Below are 17,062 nucleotides of genomic sequence, written 5' to 3'. Positions count from 1 at the left end.
TGTCTCCGCCCCGTGCTCTCACCCCCGCTGCCGCCCCGGCCAATGAAGGGAGAGGGAAAATACAGATTTAGTCAAATCAGCCTTCTTTGGGGAGTATGGAGGGAGCAACAGTCCAAGGCAGGGAGCTTCAAAAGTATGCAGAGGGCTCTTTTCCCTGGCCATGTGGTTGAGCTGTAAATTGACAGGGGCAGACCCCTGATTAGGAAGCAGCTGCTGCAGCGCCCCCTGCTGTCCTTGCACTCTCTGTGTCTAGTGAGAACTGCAGGGGGTCCGGTAGTCGCTTGCTTCACCTGCAGTCTTCAAGGGGGTCATTCATTATTCCACATGTTTTTCAAGTGCCTGCTGCTGCCAGGGACAGCATGGTGAGGATTCAACTCGACTTTTCTATGTTTGCTCAGTTGCCCCCCACCCCCCATCAGACCTTGCCATTCTTCATTCTTTTAAATAAGGAGAACCAGGCCAGGCTGCCCTTCTCTCAATTCAAGTCTCACCTTTGCTATGTATTGAAAAACATTTCAAGAGGTTTTGTCACTTACTTGGCACCTTTCCCTGATTTCTGGGCTGAAATAGATTCTCCTATTTTTAAACAATTCCTTCTGGTACTTTCAGTGGTAGTTTGGAGGTGAGGGCAGAGTGAAATGTTCAGGCTCAGGTGCCTGGTCTTGCTTGTTGATTAAAAGTATGGACTCTGGAGCCGGCCTGCCTGGGTTCAAATCTTGGCTCTGCTACTTACTGGCTGCGTGACTTTGGATAAGTCAGTTAACCTCTCTGTGCCCCAGTTTCTTCATTTTCAAGATGAGGATGATACTCTACCTCCTTTCTAGGGATGTTGTATGAAATAAGCTAGTTTATGCAAAGAACTTAAAGCAGTGTCTTGGGCTTCCCTGGTGGCGCAGTGGTTGAGAGTCCGCCTGCCGATGCAGGGGACACGGGTTCATGCCCTGATCCGGGAAGATCCCACATGCCGTGGAGTGCCTGGGCCCGTGAGCCATGGCCGCTGAGCCTGCGCGTCCGGAGCCTGTGCTCCGCAACGGGAGAGGCCGCAACAGTGAGAGGCCCGTGTACCGCAAAACAAAAACAAAAACAGTGTCTTGCGTGTTATGTGTTTGCTTGACTCAGAATCTTGGACGTGTTATTGCCTTCAAACTCAGCCTTTAGGTTCTGGCTCTGCTCCTTAATTCTGGATCTCAGGCTTTCCTCGAGCAACTGTCTGTCTTTGATCCTCTTTACCCCTTAACTGTGAATCTCCAAAATTCTACTGAGCACGGGTCAATTCTTGGGACCTCTCCTGTGTTCCCAGACTTTCCCCACCTTAATATTCTGTCCATTGCCAACTCCTGTTGTACCTCCTAAATAATTATAGCTAACATTTACAGGTGTACCTTGGAGATATTGTAGGTTAGGTTCCAGACCACTGCAATAATGCGAATATCACACGGATTTTTTTTTTAAGATTTATTATTTATTTATTTTTGGCTGTGTTGGGTCTTAGTTGTGGCACGCAGGATCTTCGTTGAGGCATGCAGGCTCTTTGTTGTGGTGCGCGGGCTTCTCTCTAGTTGTGGCATGCAGGTTTTCTCTTCTCTAGTTGTGGTGCGTGGGCTCTGTAGTTTGCGGCACACGGCCTCTCTCGTTGAGGCGCGCAGGCTCAGTAGTTGTGGCACACGGGCTTAGTTGCGTCACGGCACGTGGGATCTTAGTTCCCTGACCAGGGATTGAACCTGCATCCCCTGCACTGGAAGGCGGATTCTTTACCACTGGACCACCAGGGAAGTCCCCACATGGATTTTTTGATTTCGCACTGAATATAGAAATTAAGTTCACACTATAGTGTATTCTATTAAGTATGCAGTAGCATTATGTCTAAAAAGCAATGTACATATCTTAATTTTAGAATACGTTATTGCTAAAAAATGCTAGCTATCATGTGAGCCTTCAGTGAGTCATCATCTTTTTGTTGGTGGAGGGTTTGAAATATCTCAAGAATTACCAAAATGTGACATAAAGACAGGAAGTGAGCAAATGCTGTTGGAAAAATGGCATGGATAGACTTGGTTGACACAGAGTTGCCACAAACCTTCGATTTGTAAGAAACTCGATACTTTTTCGGTGTAACAAAGCGAAGCGCAGTAAAACGGTGTGTGCCTGCACTAGCACCTATCATATGTCAGGTTCTGTTCTAAGTGATTTACATACACTAACTCATTGAGTCCTCACCCCATGAGAAAGGTACTATTTGTATGCCCATTGTATAGAGGAGGACCCTGAGGCAGAGAAGTCTTCTGACTTGCCAGGTCACATGACGAATAAGCAGATCTGAACATGGATTTGAACTTGGTCTGGCTCTAGAGTCTGCTCTTCAGAATGATACGCGTGACCCAGTTCTCTCCATCCCCACAGCCAGGACCTTAGTCCAGGCTCCACCCACCCTCCCTGGACCAGTAAGTAGTATCTTGTTCTGATTCCCTGATTCCTCTCTGTTTCATCAGCCTGTCATTTCCGTATTGCTGTGGAGTCATTTTCCCAAAGACCAGATGTGATCTTGTCATCATCCTTGCTGAAAACACGTCAGTGGCTTCCCATTGTTTTTGAGGCAAAGTTGATTCTCTGATGTGACCTATTAACAGGGTCCTCATACATCTTCCTTTGTCAAGCTTACTCATAAACACACCTGCTTATTCTGTTGCATCGCAATCTCAAAGGATCTGTGGCCCTTGCCGTTCCCGCCATTCTCACAAGAGTCCCCCTTGGAAGACAAATGATATGGCCGCCCTACTCATAGGCCCTGCATATGCTGTGGCCCCGTCCGTCCCTCCAGCGTCTTCCTGACCCCTCACTCCTCACCCCTGAGCTTCCTTCCTTCAGTCTCTTGTCCTCCTTAACAGCTCTCCCACCACTAGGCATTTGCCTTGCTCTTACCTCTACCAGCTACTTCTTGTCTCTTCTTGCCCTTGCACTCAGTGAGTCTCAGGCCTGGTTGCATGTTTGAATTATCTGCAGAGCTTTATAACCGAATACTGGTGCCTGGGCCCACTGCAGACAAATGAAGTTAGAATCTCCGTTGATTCAAAGCCTCCCAGTTGATTTTAATGTATGTTAAGGTTAAAAACCCTGGTTGACTTGTACTCATCCTCTAGGCCACAGCTCACCTCCTCAGGGAAGCCCTCCCTGACCTCCCTGACCAGGTCTGTTCCTCCTATTTTGCACTCTTATAGCCCCACATACCTCTCCTTGCTGTCACACATCATAGGGTCACTTAACATTTATTTATGGGATGACAGAGAGCCTAGAATCTGGGTCCAAGTTACCAGCTGTGTGACCTTCAACAAGTTACTTAACTTCTCTGTGCCTCAGTTTTCTCCCCTGTAAAATGAGGATGATAAAACTATTGTACAAGGTCAGTGAGGGTCAAATGAGTTAATTATATGTAAAGCTCTTAGAAGAGTGCCTGGCATATGTTAGCTGTTACAGTCAGTCCCCTACATATGAACCTTCAAGTTGTGAACTGTCAAAGATTCGAATGTGCGTTCGCATGTCCAATCACTAAGTTAGTTCACGTGTCTGGCATACATTGTCACGTGCGCTCATCCTCTACAAGTGGTTGTGCTTTTGTGTACTTTACTTTACAGTACTCTACAGAGTACAGTAGTACAGTATCTTTATTTCAAGCCCAGGATGTCCGGAAGCAAGCGTAAAAGCAGCAGTGGTGTAGCTGGTACTGCTAAGAAACGCCAAGCACCAAGAAAGGACGAAAAGAGACAAGAGGAAGAAGTAACTGAAGAACCGAAGAGATTCACGATGCAGAGAATGGCAAGGGGGTTTTCTTTCTTTGAGGAGGCACTGTTAGTTTTTGAGGCACAGGACCCAGACGTAGAACGGTACACGAAGTTGCAGCAGCCGTTCAGCGTGCAATCCAGTGCTACTGTGTCATCTATGATGAGAAAAAAAGAGCTGCTACCCAGACATCACTGGATTGTTTTTTCAAGAGGGTAGATAGAATTGAATCCAGCAAGGAACCAGAACCTGTGCCATCAACGTCAGGCGTGAGTGACATTGCAGCTTGCCCTCCATCTCCTATTGCTGAGGATCCTTCAGCTCTACCATCTCCCACCTCCTCTCCCTCCTCCAGCCAGTAACTCTTCTTGCCTGTTCACTCAGTGCCAGCCCCTGTATGCCGGCTGTTATATTGTACTACTGTACTTTTCAAGGGACTGTACTGTAAGATTTAAAATGTTTTCTTTATTTTTTGTTTGTTTTTAATGTATTATTTGTGTGACAAGTATTATAAACCTATTACAGTACAGTACTATACAGCCGATTGTGTTAGTTGGGTACCTAGGCTAACTTTGTTGGACATACGAACAAATTGCACTTAACGAATGTGCTCTCGGAATGGAACTCGTTCATATGTTGGGGACTTTACTATAATAATGATAGTAATAATAGTAATAGTAATAATTATCATCCCCCATTGGAATCTAGAAATCCCTGAAGGCGGGGATAGGATCAGAACCTACGTGGGCTTGTGGTTTCCCAGGTGCCAATGGTGGCCTGACAGGCATTCGCTTCAGCAGTGTTCTGCGTGTCCTTCTACATAAGGGCTCTTTCTGCTCTTCTGAAATGCAGGCTTGGGAGTGCCGAGGGCTTCTGTGGCAGAGGGAGCAGTCAGGAAGCTGAGCACGGTGCTCTGAGCCCAGGAATCAAGCTGACAGCATCTTTGCGAGTTAAATAGCCCCGTGTCCTGGTCCTGCATTTGGGCGACCTGCACTCACCGGGGGGAGGAGGTGCCCCTTCTTCTGCTGGCTGATGGCACTGTGGGGGGAGGAGGGGCAGCGAGGGGAGAGGATGGGTATGTGTGTTTTGTGGCTGATGGAGGGTTTATTTATAAAGCAACGGTGTGATCCGTGGCAGTGTGTCTGTTCCCTCAGAGGCTGCTGTACATTCTGAGCAGTGAATTCACAGGAAGAGGCGGGACAGAGCTGTGTGAACAGCCTGGATGGCAGAGGGTGTCAGAGCTTGAAAGGCCCCTGGGGAATACCCAGCTTAATCCCCTTATTTTCTGCAGGGGGAACTGAGACCAGAGCATGGAAGTGACTTGGCCAAGATCATAGATGTAGTTTTTATTTTAAGCTAACATCGATCAAGTGCGTACTACCTGCCAGTCCCTGTGCTAAACACAATATAAAAATGATTTCATGAACCTTCACAAATCTAGAAAGCAGAAACATTTATTTATTTATTATTCCACACGCACAGGGTTTACTAAGTACCAGGCACCGTGCTGAGCTCTTTACAAATATTAACTCATAAAAATCTCATAATCCTATGAGATTTTGTGTCAGGCAGCTGTTAAAGTTTTAAGTAATTCACTCCCCATAACAATCCCAGGAAATAACTATCATTATTGTCCCTGATTAACGGGCGAGGAAACTGAAGTGTGTAAATGGTGGAGCTGGCTTTAATCCAGGCAACCTGACATGGCGCCTCACCTCTTGTCTTATTTTAGTTTTTTAGTTCTTTGGCTGCGCCGCACAGGTGCAGGATCTCAGTTCCCTGACCAGGGATCGAACCCATGCTCCCTGCAGTAGAAGCGTGGAGTCTTAACCACTGGACCCCCAGGGACATCCCTGGAGCCTCACCTTTTAAATACCCCACTAACCTCCTCTTCATGGTGAACTGCTCCCTATACCAGGCTGAGGGTCGCCCAACCAGGTCTAGGCCTCACCTGCTGGAAGGGATGTGGCTTCTCATCCCCTGCCAACTCAGACACCAAACTGGAGCTGAATCTGCATGTCTAATGCCTGACGCCTTGAAGCCACTTAGAGTTGGGGCTAGCTTGTCCACACACACAGCCTTCCAGAAGAAGGAAGACAGCCCCTGTTTGCTGGGAGAATGAGGACTCCCACTTTTACCTGAGGCTGGGTCTACACTTCTCCCTGAGGCTCCATGAATGCACACAGTTGCTATTTCCTATGGTCTCCCTCTGTTATACTAGTCGGTGGGTTATACTAGTTGGGGTGGGGATCTGGCAGGAGTTACAAACTCAGATGCCTGCAGGGACCCGCCAGTTGCAAGTGGGCTGGGTGGGGACCATTGTCCCCCACCCAAAGGGTGTGGCCAGGACTCGCCTCCAGCCCAGGGCTGCCCTCAGGAGAGCTGGCCCAGTGTTGCCAGCTCTGAGCTCTTTGCCAACGTTCTGTGTAAATCTGAGGGATACAATACCCCTGTAAAATTGTGGCTTCATGGCTGTGAGTCCCACCCCGATGCCTGGAAGTACCTCTCTGCAACAGATTTGCATGTATGCCCTGGAGGATGGCATCAGAACCAGGGCTAATGAATTGAAATCACTCGTCTAAATAACATCTAAATCCTGGAAAGGAGAAGACCAGCTTAACATTAGTTGACAACCAAGAAGAGTTTAGGGGGTAGAAAACACAACACTTTTCAGGAAGCACATAAAGGAAGGCTCAAATTACATGTGACTTCCTTCCCCCCTTTCTCTTTCTCTCTCCATCCCCCCACCCCACCCCTTTAACTGAGCTTCAGCTCCCAGCCACTGCACTGTTCCTTGTTCTAAATTCTGATTGGCCTAGTTCTTCCTTCATAAAGTGCACGTCACTGACCAGACCTTGGTCCATTCAGCACTGGCTGGAAGCATGAGGTCAGATGCTCTACTGCCCACTGAGCTGGTGCTGTAGGTGGGAATTTTTGTAGAAGGGGCAATAAGCAGGGTTGACAAAGATTGGCATTTCCAATACAACCTGGAAGAATATGTGGGTGGGAATAACAAAGAAAATTTTGAAAGTGGATGGTGACGCTGGGGTAGGGGTGGGTGGGTATACAATGCATGTTTTTAGGTGCTAAGGTATTATAAACCTATGGTATATTAAAATAGTATGTTACTGAGGCATATCTCTTAGTTAAGAGACAGATCAGTGGAGCATAAGAGGAAACTTTAAAATGAACAAAGGATACAAGAGAAATTAGTGTATGATAAAAGAGGCATTTTAAATCAGCACAAGAAGATGCATTCCATACATTTATTGTTGCAACTTGCTAAACAGTAAGAAAAAATAAAGGCCTTTCTTCAAGAAGCTCCTGCTCAAATGAATTCCAAGGGAAATAATGATTTCGATGTAGAAAGTGAAACTGTAAGAGAATGAAGAAAATACTGGGAAGGACTTTCTAAATATAGCATCAGGGACAGAGACCATAAGGAAAAGGGAGAAATTGCACTTTATTTAAACACACACAAACAAATACACTTTCAGTGTTAGATGTTGAAAGAAAGAACATCAACAAAATTGAAAGGCAAATGAGGGCTTCCCTGGTGGCGCAGTGGTTGAGAGTCCGCCTGCCAATGCAGGGGACACGGGTTCGTGCCCCGGTCCGGGAGGATCCCACATGCCGCGGAGCGGCTGGGCCCGTGAGCCATGGCCGCTGAGGCTGCGTGTCTGGAGCCTGTGCTTCGCAGCGGGAGAGGCCACGACAGTGAGAGGCCCGCATGCCGCAAAAAAAAAAAAAAAAAAAGAAAGAAAAACTGGGAAAATATTTACTGTATAAGATCATAGATAAGTGGTTAATATTCTTTTTAAAATTGTATAGAAAACGTGTTACAAATAATTTAGAAAGAAACCAACTTGAATTTAAACATGGACAAAGAATATGGACAGAAAATTAACAGTAACAGTGAACATTTAAAAATATTTACTTCCACCAGTGACTATTAGGCAGTTTTCATGCAGTAGTGCATTGAACCCTCCCATCAAGTTAGGAATTAGATATTATTATTATCCCATTTTTAGATGAAGAAACTAAGACTTAAAAGGGTTAAGTAATTGGCCTCAGAGTCCAAAAGCTATTGTAATAACTGTGAGAGCTGGGCCTTAAGTTTGAACATGGCTATTAATTAACCCCTAATACAGACATTGACTCCAGTGCAGATTGTAACCCAGGAAATCATATTTAAAATTTTACCAAAGTTGGGCTTCCCTGGTGGCGCAGTGGTTGAGAATCTGCCTGCCAATGCAGGGGACACGGGTTCGAGGCCTGGTCTGGGAAGATCCCACATGCCGCGGAGCAAGTAGGCCCGTGAGCCACAACTACTGAGCCTGCGCGTCTGGAGCCTGTGCTCCGCAACAAGAGAGGCTGCGATAGTGAGAGGCCCGCGCACCGTGATGAAGAGCGGCCCCCGCTTGCCGCAACTAGAGAAAGCCCTCGCACAGAAACGAAACCCAACACAGCCAAACATAAAAATAAATAAATAAATTAATTAAAAAAAAATTCTACCAAAGTTGACACAGCAGAAGCTTGTCCTTAAGTGGAACAATTACTTATTTGCCCAAGGCGGGGGTAGTAGCAGGCATGGTGTATCAAACCATTCCTCAAGCACCCGAACATCTGCACAGCGTTATCAGTACTATTCACTCTCTTCTCCGGCAACATAATGAAAGATCTTCACCAAATTATAGTGTCCCCCTTTCAACTGTGTAATTACAGCTTCTAACATTCTACACATTTCGTGTTCACATAATCTCAGTCCACATCATCCCGATTAAGGTTTCCTTGCCTCTTTGTCTCTCGGGAATTCTTGGCGTTCTGTTTGCAGTCTGGGGCATGGTGGTGCTGTCGGGTTACCCAGTGTGCTGGTACGTGCTGTGGGAGTTTCGTGGTACCCAGATAAACACGAAAATATTCTACTTTCATCAAAACTTTACAGGGGTATATATGGAGAAGTCGTACTCCCTTGTACTTTGTTCCCTCCTGCCTTCCTAGAGAAACACTTTTATTACCTTCTCTTACAGCCTCTCCTTCTAGCATTTGTTTATGCAGGTGTGCGTAATTTAGAGTCTACTTCTTATCCCGCCTTAGTTTCTCACCCAGAAGGTAGTATGCGACACACACTCTTCTGCGTCTTGGGTTTGGCTTTTTTCCTTTTTCGATTTCACTTAAAAATAAACCCTTAAGATTTTTCCATATTAGTGCAGAGAACTCTTCATTTTTATACCTGAATAGTAGACCATTGTGTAACTGCACTATGATTTATTTAAGCACCTCCCTACCTATGACACTTGGCTCATTTAAAGTCTTTTGCTATTATAAATGATGCTGCAGTGAACAACCGTGTACGTATATAATTTCCTATGTATGTGGGTTTATCTCCAGGATCAGTTCGCAGAAGTGGAACGACTGGGTCAGAAGGGGAGAAGCATTTGGAATTTTGATAGACGTGCCCAGTTGCCCCCAAGGGTAATACCAGTCGGCCGACCTACGAGGCATATGTGTATCTGTGTTCCCACAGCTTGTTAATGGAGACCGTTGGGATGAACATCTTAAAATTTTATTTTAAGAGTTGTCTATTTCATTTTTAAGGTGTATTAGAAAAAACATAACTTGCACATCAATCCCACAAGTTCACACTCTTAGAGAGTTTTATTTTAAAATAGGTTTAAGTAAAAGTGGCAAGCCGAGTTAAAGAAAAGCACCAAGTAATAAATAATATTATAGGTAGTATGTAGATGTGCAAAAATATGACAACTCAAGACTGAAGTTTGGGAAGTGTTACCATGATTATATTTTCTCAAATCGGGAGCCTGTACTTCCTGTGTACAGGGCACTGTGCTGGGAGCTTTAACCATCACAACCGATCTATGAGGTGGGTACTGTTTTCATCTCCATTTTATGGACAAGGAACCAGAGACTCAGAGTGGTTAAGTCACTTGCCTGAGGCCACACAGTTAACCACAGAGCCCGTGTTTGTAAACTTCCTCCTGTTCTGACAGTATTTTCAAACGAGATCTCCAGGTTCGCCTTGCTGTCGACCCGCCAGGAAGCATACCTTCCAGGCTTTTGTAGTCGGTAAAGGTCCAGGGATGACACAGTCTGAATTTACAGGTTGCTCTGACTTCCTACTCTGACTGATGCTGTTGGTGTGGGCTTTCACGACCTTGGTGTTTCAACACAGCTTCTGTATTCCTGCAGCTTTGCCTCAGCTCAGCCGGATTTCAGCCCACCTGTGCACAAAGCCACACAGCCCATTCAGGTGGAGAAAGGCTATTTTAGGTTTTGATTTAGAGGTTTAAAGTTTTTTTTTTTTTTTTTGGTTTCTCATCTCTGCTTCCTTCCTCCTTAGCTGCATGTACCTGGAGTCAGGTGATGAACTGAAGATGCTGAGCTGGGTTCGGCCTGTCCTTTGGTCCCGGGGAGTATCTGTTCACAGTGAAGACTCTGGTTTGGGGGTGGGGGTGGGGAGCTCCGAGTAACCTGACTCTAGCTGGTGCTGCATTTGTGTGGGATGAAGGGTGTCATTATCTATAACCCCCTGTTGGGTGGGAGACCCTCTGGGAAGGCTGAGGAGCAGGGAGGCAGCCAGGTGACACTTGGGCGTCCCCACTCTGTTGCCTGCATCTTTGGAGCCTGACAAATTTGATTCCACTTCTGTCTCTCTCACTTCCTTACTTTGTGACCTTGGACAAGTTACTTCTCTAAGCCTCAGTTTAGTCATCTGGAATACCAGGATAATAACTCCTCCCTCATTGGCCATTATGAAGCTTTAATGATGTTATATGGAACCCTTAGCACAGTGCTTGGCAGAGAGTCTGCTGAATTCATGGTGGCAGTAAGATTCACAGTAGTTGATTATCATTTTGTTGTTGTTATTTGGCAATCCCTTGGATCAAAATCAGAAGTGGAAGAAAACTTGGAATCCAAGTTTGCCTAGTACAAAGTAGCACGATGGAGCTCAACCCCATGAAACAGTGGGTAGAAGAATCATGCCAGGACCCTGTGGGAACCTGGTTCCTAAGGGTGGGAGAGATGGCCAGGGACACTGGAAATCAAGTGGTGATGCTGGGGTAGGGATTTGACAGTTTCTAACCCATTTCTTTTTTTTTTTTTATTTTTATGTTTTTTTATACAGCAGGTTCTTATTAGTCATCAATTTTTTTTTTTTTTTTGCGGTACGTGGACCTCTCACTGTCGTGGCCTCTCCCGTTGCGGAGTACAGGCTCCAGACGCGCAGGCTCAGCGGCCATGGCTCACGGGCCCAGCCGCTCCACGGCATGTGGGATCTTCCCGGATCAGGGCATGAACCCGTGTCCCCTGCATCGGCGGGCGGGCACTCAATCACTGCGCCACCAGGGAAGCCAAGTCATCAATTTTATACACATCAGTGTATACAGGTCAATCCCAATCGCCTAATTCATCACACCAGCATCCCCACCCCCCCGCGGCTTTCCTACCTTGGTGTCCATACGTCTGTTCTCTACATCTGTGTCTCAACTTCTGCCTTGCAAACCGGTTCATCTGTACCATTTTTCTAGGTTCCACATACATGCGTTAATATACAATATTTGTTTTTCTCTTTATGACTTACTTCACTCTGTATGACAGTCTCTAGATCCATCCACTTCTCAACAAATGACCCAATTTCATTCCTTTTTATGGCTGAGTAATATTCCATCATATATATGTACTACAACTTCTTTATCCATTCGTCTGTCGATGGGCATTTAGGTTGCTTCCATGACCTGGCTATTGTAAATAGTGCTGCACTGAACATTGGGGTGCATGTGTCATTTTGAATTATGGTTTTCTCTGGGTATATGACCAGTACTGGGATTGCTGGGTCATAGGGTAATTCTATTTTTAGCTTTTTGAGGAACCTCCATACTGTTCTCCATAGTGGCTGTATCAGTTTACATTCCCACCAACAGTGCAAGAGTGTTCCCTTTTCTCCACACCCTCTCTAGCATTTGTTGTTTGTAGATTTTCTGATGATGCCCATTCTAACTGGTGTGAGGTGATACCTCATTGTAGTTTTGATTGGCATTTCTCTAATAATTAGTGATGTTGAGCAGCTTTTCACGTGCTTCTTGACCATCTGTACTTCTTTGGAGAAATGTCTATTTAGGTCTTCTGCCCATTTTTGGATTGGGTTGTTTGTTTCTTTAATATTGAGTTGCGTGAGCTGTTTATATATTTTGGAGATTAATCTTTTGTCCATTGATTCGTTTGCAAATATTTTCTCCCATTCTGAGGGTTGTCTTTTCGTCTTGTTTATGGTTTCCTTTGCTGTGCAAAAGCTTTGAAGTTTCATTAGATCCCATTCCCACCCCATCCCACCCCTCTAGGTCATCGCAAAGCATGGAGCCGATCTCCCTGTGCTATGCTGTTGCTTCCCACCAGTCAACTATTTTACATTTGGTAGTGTATATATGTTGATGCTACTCTCACTTTGCCCTCCCACTGCATGTCCTCAAGTCCATTCTCTATGTCTACCTCTTTATTCCTGACCTGCAACTAGTTTCATAAGTACCATTTTTTTTTTTTAGATTCCATATATATGCATTAGCATACGGTATTTGTTTTTCTCTTTCTGACCTACTTGACTCTGTGTAACAGACTCTAGGTCCATCCACCTCACTACAAATTTACTCTGTATGACAGACTCTAGGTCCATCCGCCTCACTCTAAATAACTCAGTTTCGTTTCTTTTTATGGCTGAGTAATATTCCATCGTATATATGTGCCACATCTTCTGTATCCATTCATCTGTTGATGGGCGCTTAGGTTGCTTCCATGTCCTGGCTATTGTAAATAGTGTTGCAATGAACATTGTGTTATATGGCTCTTTTTGAATTATGGTTTTCTCAGGGTATATGCCCGGTAGTGGGATTGCTGGGTCATATGGTAGTTCTATTTTTAGTTTTTTAAGGAATCTCTGTACTGTTTTCCACAGTGTTCTGAAGTTTAATTAAGTCCCATTGGTTTATTTTTGTTTTTATTTCTGTTACTCTAGGAGGTGGGTCAAAAAAGATCTTGCTGTGATTTATGTCATAGAGTGTTTTTCCTATGTTTTTCGCTAAGAGTTTTATAGTGTCTGGTCTTACATTTAAGTCTTTAGTCCATTTGGAGTTTATATCTGCGTATGGTGTTAGGGAGTGTTCTAATTTCATTGTTTTATATATAGCTGTCCAGTTTTCACAGCATCACTTATTGAAGAGGCTGTCTTTTCTCCATTGTATGTTCTTGCCTCCTTTGTCGTAAATTAGGTGCCCATGTGTGGGTTTATCTCTGGGCATTCTATCCTGTACCACTGATCTATATTTCTATTTTTGTGCCAGTACCATACTGTCTTTATTTATTACTGTAGCTTTGTGGTATAGTTTGAAGTCAAGGAGCCTGATTCCTCCAACTCCGTTTCTCTTTCTCAGGATTGCTTTGGCTATTCAGGGTCTTTTGTGTTTCCATACGAATTGTAAAATTTTTTGTTCTAATTCTGTGAAGAATGCCATTGGTAGTGTGATAGGGATTGCATTGAATCTGTAGATTGCTTTGGGTAATATAGTCATTTTCACAATATTGATTCTTCCAATCCAGGAACGTGGTATATCTCTCCACCTGTTTATGTCATCTTTGATTTCTTTCATCAGTGTTTTATAGTTATCTGAGTACAAGCCTTTTGCCTCCTTAGGCAGGTTTATTCCTAGGTATTTTATTCTTTTTGTTGCAATGGTAAATGTATTTCCTTAATTTCTCTTTCTGATTTTTCATTGTTGGTGTATAGGAATGCAAGAGATTTCTGTACATTAATTTTGTATCCTGCAACTTTACCAAATTCATTGATTACCTCTAGTAGTTTTCTGGTGGCATCTTTAGGATTTTCTATGTATAGTATCATGTCATCAGCAAACAGTGACAGTTTTACCTCTCCTTTTCCAATGTGTATTCCTTTTATTTCTTTTTCTTCTCTGATTGCTGTGGCTAGGACTTACAAAACTATGTTGAATAAGAGTGGCAAGAGTGGACATCCTTGTCTTGTTTCTGATCTTAGTGGAAATGCTTTCAGTTTTTCAACATTGAGTATGATGCTAGCTGTGGGTCTGTCATATATGGTGTTTATTATGTTGAGGTAGGTTCTCTCTATGCCCAATTTCTGGAGAGTTTTTATCATAAATGGGTGTTGAATTTTGTCAAAAGCTTTCTCTGCATCAATTGAGATGATCATACGGTTTTTATTCCTTAATTTGTTAACATGGTGTATCACATTGATTGATTTGCATATATTGAAGAATCCTTACATCCCTGGGATAAATCCCACTTGATCATGGTGTCTGATCCTTTTAATGTGCTGTTGGATTCTGTTTGCTAGTATTTTGTTCAGGATTTTTGCATCTATGCTCATCAGTGATATTGGTCTATAATTTTCTTTTTTTGTAGTATCTTTGTCTAGTTTTAGTATCAGGGTGATGGTGGCTTCGTAGAATGAATTTGGGAGTGTTTCTCCCTCTGCAATTTTTTGGAAGAGTTGAGAATGATTGGTGTTAGCTCTTCTCTAAATGTTTGATAGAATTCGCCTGTGAAGCCATCTGGTCCTGGACTTCTGTTTGTTGGAAGATTTTTAATTACGGTTTCAATTTCATTACTTTTGATATGTCTGTTTATATTTTCTAATTCTTCCTGGTTCAGTCTTGGAAAATTGTACCTTTCCAAGAATTTGTCCATTTCTTCGTGGTTGTGCATTTTATTGGCATATAGTTGTTTGTAGTAGTTTCTTATAATCCTTTGTATTTCTGCAGTGTCAGTTGTGATTTCTCCTTTTTAATTTCTAATTTTATTGATTTGCGTCCTCTCTCTTTTTTTTCTTGATGAGTCTGGCTAAGGGTTTATCGATTTGGTTTATCTTCTCAAAGAACCAGCTTTTAGTTTTATTGATCTTTGCTATTGTTTTCTTTGTTTCTATTTCATTTATATATGCTCTGATCTTTATGATTTCTTTCCTTATACTGACTTTGGGTTTTCTTTGTTCTTCCTTCTCTAATTATTTTAAGTGTAGGGTTAGATTGTTTGAGAGTTTTCTTGTTTATTGAGGTAAGATTGAATTGCTATAAACTTGCCTCTTAGAACTGCTTTCACTGCATCCCATAGGTTTTGGGTTGTCATGTTTTCATTGTCATTTGTTTCTATGTTTTTTGGGGTTTTTTTTTGCGGTACGTGGGCCTCTCCCTGCTGTGGCCTTTCCCGCTGAAGAGCACAGGCTCTGGACACGCAGGCTCAGCGGCCATGTCTCACGGGCCTAGCCGCTCCGCGACATGTGGGATCTTCCTGGAACGGGGCGTGAACCTGTGTCCCCTGCATTGGCAGGCGGACTCTCAACCACTGCGCCATCAGGGAAGCCCTCTATGTATTTTTTTATTTCTTTGATTTCTTCAGTGATTTCTTGCTTATTTAGTAGTGCACTGTTTAGCCTCCATGTATTTGTGTTAACAGTTCTTTTGCTGTAATTGATTTCCAATCTCATAATGCTGTGGTCAGAAAAGATGCTTGATACAATTTCAATTTTCTTAAATTTTCAAAGGCTTGATTTGTGACCCATGATGTGATCTATCCTGGAGACTGTTCAGTGTGCACTTGAGAAGAAAGTGTATTCTGTCACTTTTGGGTAGAATGTTCTATAAATATGAATTAGATCTATCTGGTCCATTGTGTCATTTAAAGGCTGTGTTTTGTTATTTATTTTATTTGGATGATCTGTCCATTGGTGTCAGTGGGGTGTTGAAGTCCCCTACTATTATTGTGTTACTGTTGATTTCTCCTTTCATGGCTGTTATCATTTGCCTTATGTATTGAGGTGCTCCTATATTGGGGTGCATAAACATTTATAATTGTTATATTCTTCTTGGATTGATCCTTTGATCAATCAATCAATGTAGTGTCCCTCCTTATCTCTGGTAACATTCTTTATTTTAAAGTCTATTTTATCTGATGTGAGTATTGCTACTTCAGCTTTCTTTTGATTTCCATTTGCATGGAATATCTTTTTCCATACCTTCACTTTCAGTCTGTATGTGTCCCTAGGTCTGAAGTGGGTCTCTTGTAGACAGCATATATATGGGTCTTGTTTTTGTATCCATTCAGCCAGTCTGTCTTTTGGTTGGGGCATTTAATCCATTTACATTCAAGGTTATTATCGATATGTATGTTCCTATTACCATTTTCTTAATTGTTTTGAGTTTGTTTTTGTGGGTCTTTTCCTTCTATTGTGTTTCCTGCTTAGAGAAGTTTCTTTTGCATTTGTTGTAAAGCTGGTTTGGTGGTGCTGAATTCTCTTAGCTTTTGCTTGTCTGAAAAACTTTTGACTTCTCCATCAAATCTGAATGAGATCCTTGCTGGGTAGAGTAATCTTGGTTGTAGGTTGTTCTCTTTCATGACTTTAAGTATATCCTGCCACTCCCTTCTGGCCTGCAGAGTTTCTGCTGAAAAATCAGCTGATAACCTTATGGGGATTCCTTTGTATGTTATTTCTTGTTTTTCCCTTGCTGCTTTTAGTATTTTTTCTTTGTATTTAATTTTGGTTAGTTTAATATGTTTCTTGGTGTGTTTTCCCTAAGGTTTATCCTGTATGGGACTCTGTGCTTCCTGGACTTGGGTGACTATTTCCTTTTCCATGTTAGGGAAGTTTTCAACTATAATCTCTTGAAATATTTTCTCAGAACGTTCTTTTTCTCTTCTTCTTCTGGGACCCTTATACTTTGAATGTTGCTGCATTTAGTGTTATCCCAGAGATCTCTGAGATTGTCTTCAATTCTTTTCATTCTTTTTTCTTTATTTCTGCTCCTCGGCAGTTATTCCACTATTTTGTCTTCCAGCTCACTTATTCATTCTTCTGCCTCAGTTATTCTGTTATTGATTCCTTCTAGTGTATTTTTATTTTTCATTTCAGTTATTGTGTTGTTCATCTCTGTTTGTTCTTTAGTTCTTCTAGATCTTTGTTAAGGATTTCTTGTATTTTCTCAATCCATGCCTCCATTCTATTTCCGAGATTCTGGATTATCTTTACTATCATTACTCTGAATTCTTTTTCAGGTAGATCGCCTATTTCCTCTTCATTTATTTGGCTTTGTAGGTTTTTACCTTGCTCCTTCATCTGTGACATATTTTTTTGCTGTTTCTCTCTCTCTTTCTCTCTTTTTTTTTTTTTTAATGAATGGGATTGTGTTCCTGTCTTACTGGTTGTTTGGCCTGAGGCTTCCAACACTGGAGTTTGTAGGCTGTTGGGTAG

General features: G+C 43.0%; 1 protein-coding gene across 2 annotated transcripts in view; it reads left to right on the top strand.

Moving 5' to 3' along the window:
• The window catches only part of PRKCB (protein kinase C beta), a 313,357-nt gene that overhangs the window by 145,446 nt on the left and 150,849 nt on the right, over positions 1 to 17,062 (top strand). The window lies entirely within an intron of this gene.

Source organism: Phocoena phocoena, chromosome 15 (genome assembly GCF_963924675.1).
Source record: "Phocoena phocoena chromosome 15, mPhoPho1.1, whole genome shotgun sequence".
NCBI classification, from domain to species: Eukaryota; Metazoa; Chordata; class Mammalia; order Artiodactyla; family Phocoenidae; genus Phocoena; species Phocoena phocoena.
The sequence above is the reverse complement of the archived record's forward strand: the minus strand, read 5'-3'. Positions and strand labels throughout refer to the sequence as shown.